This window comes from Meleagris gallopavo, chromosome 3, assembly GCF_000146605.3.
Source record: "Meleagris gallopavo isolate NT-WF06-2002-E0010 breed Aviagen turkey brand Nicholas breeding stock chromosome 3, Turkey_5.1, whole genome shotgun sequence".
Taxonomy (NCBI): Eukaryota; Metazoa; Chordata; class Aves; order Galliformes; family Phasianidae; genus Meleagris; species Meleagris gallopavo.
The window spans coordinates 21369404-21374113 of NC_015013.2; the positions used below are offsets into that span (position 1 = coordinate 21369404).

General features: G+C 35.7%; 1 long non-coding RNA gene across 1 annotated transcript in view; it reads right to left on the minus strand.

Moving 5' to 3' along the window:
• Positions 1–379: 379 nt before the first annotated feature.
• LOC116216439 overlaps positions 380–4710 on the minus strand; it is an 8194-nt gene continuing 3863 nt past the window's right edge. Inside the window, exons 2-3 of the long non-coding RNA XR_004159174.1 lie at positions 4182–4301; positions 380–3622 (exon numbers count right to left, since the gene is read on the minus strand). This is a non-coding gene — a long non-coding RNA (uncharacterized LOC116216439). The remainder of the gene's footprint in view (positions 3623–4181; positions 4302–4710) is intronic.

The window sequence follows — 4710 nt, forward strand, 5'->3', positions numbered from 1 at the left end:
ATCAACTGTTCATGTCTATGTGCTTATTGTCCAGTCCTTTCTCCATCTTCCTCTCTCATGTCCTACTCCACTGAACAATTGTCTTTTATTTCTAAGAGAGGAATTCCCATATATTGCCCAAAAATATCAATTATTTTGTAAATAAGTTGTTGGCATCCAGCAGTTGCTGCTGTGTTTAAAAACAAACAAAAAAAAGAAAAATACTGAACATCTACTTTTTACAAGTCACAGAAAACTGTCCATTTTAAAAGGATCATTCTCCTGATATAAACAAAAGTGATTGTGACCCATTCTTAACGAGATGTTAGAATCTTATGAACTGCTGAAAAAACTATATAGTAGATTCAGTCTTTCAACAAGCAGTCTTGGCTCGGACTCAATACACCTAAGCACAAATATGGAATTCTAGGGTACTGCCAAATACTGTTTGTCCAATTACCAGTATACTTACAAACCAGACAGCATATATTATTGCTCAACGAGCTGTATCTGAACAATGTTCAGCAGGTCTAATGACACTAAATAGCTGAAATTTAATTTTGCAGTTGCTGGTGGCTCCACTAACTTTAACATAATTCATTAACATTACTATCTTTTTTTGTCAAATCTCTCAGATAATCTTCTAGAGGTGCTTTCAATGATCACAAAAAAAAATCTGGAGTTACTTGGAATTTCAAACTGGTTTTAGACCCAAATACGTATTTCAAAAAAAAAAAGCAAAGTTATCTAATGTAAAAACACAAATGAAACATTTCCAATGACTTCCTATTTCATTCATAGCAAAAGAATGTTTTTTATTCAATTTTATGTATACTGAAAAAATACTGTACTGCAATCAGTACGTCACATGTCATTCAATCTTACCCACACCCAGATATCTTTACTCCAAGAAGTCATATATTTCAGTTTTTTTCTTCTGAAGCACAATGATAGACTTATATGATTTAACGTTTCATTTTTAACATGCCATGTTACAAACATAACTTTATACAGTGACATCAGTGGAAACTCTATTTACATCTTGTTTGGCATTGATGTTTACTGCCACTTGCATGAGCTTGGTGGTGACCTGAATTCTGTATCCTGGCTCTGAAGTTTCACTGCAATGGTGAGACAAAGGAGAAGCATGTACTAACATTACTCTATTAGAATCACAGAATCAAAGAATCGCCAACGTTGTAAATGACCTTCAAGATCATCTACTCCAACCTACCACCAATATTTCCCCACTAAATTATGTCCCTCAGTACAGCATCTAAACTAAACATCTATTATTTAACACCCTTAGGGAGATGACAGGGGTTACTTTTCAAATTAGACAGAAACTAAGGTGACAGAGTTGCACTTGCAAGTTTTATTTCTAGACCACCAAAATTAGAAGTTAGATCAAAATAGAGAAAAAGTTGGACTACTCTACTCTAACATTACAGTATATGTAAAACATTTTTCAACCAGAACAACAAAAAAGTGAATGTGAGGGAGAAGGATGGAGATCTGGAAAGCAAGTAAGTCCATCTTCCTTCAAAAGAGACAGTATCAAACAAATTACACTTCATTTCAGTTTCTTGTTTCAGGATTTTGGAAAGTTACATAGGTACACTGAAATATGCCTTTCAGAACTTAAGATAATTTCTCAGTAATTTGGTAGGTATTTTCTGGAGAGAATGACAACATCCACCTTATGCTGGTCAGTGAAAGAGCAGAATATATTCATATCTAAATGCAAGAGAGACAAAACAGTGCAAGCACAAAAATCTCAGATGACAGAGAAGGAAATACTACACTTACCAGTGTTTTAGCAAAAGATAATTTTTTTTCTCCTTATCTCCTGTTCTTTTTATCATTGATGGCTGGGCACCAGACATGTCAAAGGTGACAGAATGTGGCTCAACATATAATAGAAGTGCATGAAGCTAATTTTTGCTATTTTCCTATCTTTTGCTAAAGAATAAACATGAATCTTTTATTCATCAACACATTCAAATTCTAGGGAGTTATGAAAAGGAAAAGTACTTATTCATAGAAATATATTTCTGAGATAGAAGTTTGTCAACAACAACTTTAAACCAACAGAAATAGAACTCAAATCAGTAAACTTTGGTTATAGGTCATCACCACAATATTTCACTATTTATTTCTGTTAACATCAATAGTGTTACATCAGTTTTCACTGACTGGCAGTATATTCTTGCTAATTTCACAGGATGCTACTTATAGACTGACCTCCTTCTTTACCAAGTCAAATGAAAGCAAGACTCAGTATAAAATATGAAGAGACTCTGCAAAGGAATCTAGCTTCTTTATTGCACTAACATAAATTCTTCTGTCAGCTGCTACCAGCAGATTATTTTTTTCTCATGTCAGTATAATTTGAGTTCTATTTTGTGTGTATTTTTCTTCACTCCAACATTTATGGCAACTGATCAGTTTTTATTTGATGTTACATTGAAGACCAAATGTAAAATTCCAAGTATAAATAGATCATCATTTAATGATTGTTCATGAAACAATTCAACCTTACTTACTGCACTTTTTCCTTCACTTACACTTTTCCTTCACATTAATATCTGTCAACTCAATTTCTTTCATAACAATAGTCATGAGTGATATTTGTACCCGTATCTAGCAGGTTTCAGAAGAATAGCGAACAACATAACCTCACCTAGTTAGACACTGTGATTTCCCTTTCCCAAAGCATGTCAGTCTGGAAAATTTCTTATTTTGATGTCCACTGTTTTATAATGATCACATCCTAACGACAAATAAAGGCTGAACAGTAGTAAGTTGAACTCTAATTTCACCTATTTATAGTGGAAGAGATGACTGGAGTAGTTGTAACATTCACTGTAGCATCAGAGTTGGAGAGAAGATATTTTTTGGATTTTATCTCCCTTTCCTCACCTCTGGTCACAAATCCTTCCCCCCCCACCCCCGATCCATCAGTTGCACAAAACAACAAAGGAAACAGAAGCAGACTAGAAATCAAAGCCAGTACTTGTTGCACAAATGCAAAAATAACAGACAAACATGCAAAAGGGAAGAATTATATTTTTACCGAGGGTAAACAAATGAACTTCTTTCCAAGCACCTTCAAGCAGTTTTAAAGTTGCAAAGAGATTTAAATATCTATTGATGTGTGCAAATAGAGCCCACACTATTCTTTCAGTATTCTTTCTGTGGATTAAATTAATGAAAACCAACTGCAATTCCAAAGCTGCTACATCCATGTCAGAACAACCTTCTCTGAGGGAGGGCTTATTTATATAGTTTCAATTTCAACGAAAGGCTTTTGGATCTAAATTATCTCTGCCCAGACAGTGTAAAGAACAGATGGAAGTCCTCCCTAATCTGAACCTGGTTTCTTCAACCTCATTGAAAGGTAACAGCACACAGCATTAGCAAACTGCTTACCTGACTTCTCTCAAGAAATTGCATTTTTAAAAACAATTCAAATACCAAAATATTCTGCATAGATATGTAGTTTCCATGTTTAATTCCACTACAGAAGTGGAAAAAGAAGATGTGTGATGTTCCTCACAAGGATCCTCAGAAGTATTTTCTGCGATTAGTATTATCGGAGGTGGCCATACCAACTGTGACTTTGACAAAAAGAGGACATTCTCTATAGGAAAAAAATAGGGAAGAGTCAAGGAAATATTCATACAGCCAAATTTCTTTTGTTTAACAAGTACCTCCAATAATATTGAGCCTAGGCGTCACATTTGTCAGGAGAAAGACAGCCATAAACAAACTCAGGATTTTAGCTCTAGGACCAAGTTTCCTCAGAAAACTAACAATGAGAAATGCAGACAAGCTTAAGCTTTCCAGATGTCACAGGCAGTATGTATGGGCAGAGGGGGGAAAGTGGATATACACAACGGACCAAATACAGTTGCTATAAATCATTTCAACAGATAACAGAAAGAAAAGCTTCAGAAGTGATACACCGCAGCATCACCTAATCCACCACGACAACATTACACATACAGCTTTGTGGTGATGCTGCTGCTTAGCAACAACCCTGACATCTCCTCTCTCAAAAGATGACTAGAGGAGTTGCAGAAATACAACTCAGAAAACTATACTTGTTTTAGCACAAATGTATTCTCACCAGACTGCACAAGGCTATATTTACTTGAGCCTGTGTTTGAATGTTAACTCTCACATACATATCTACCTACCTCCTACATGGCAGCAGTATTATCACGTCCACATTTCAAAACCTCGTTTTCCTTATTTAAGGCTGAACACTGGACTTCCTGGAATGAAACTCATTAGTCCCGCATCAGGTAATATGTGAGCTGAAAAGAAACCAGTATAAGAATTTAGCGCTTCAGTTGCCCTCTTTGACTCTTTTCAAGACAATGTGATGTGATTGCAGGAAAAAGGCGAACAAACCTCCCCTCATTACCATAGCCTTTTAAAAGAGAGAAACCTCATGTCAACCTTGATGATCAATGTCAACTTTCCATTTGCTGCCATATGTGTATGTTCCATCTGTTTAAGTATTCCCATTCTCTATTTCCCCCTGTGGGTGTGTTTTATTCCCACAGTTTCTGTCACTAGGCTCAGGGACCCCCAGGAATCTGAGAGGATACCTTTTCAGTAAAAATGGAGATAAAAGAAGCATTCCGTATCTCAGAGTTCTCCATTTCCTTTGTCACCCCAACACATGAGCAGAAGGTACAGAGTTCTTTAGTTTTTTTTTTT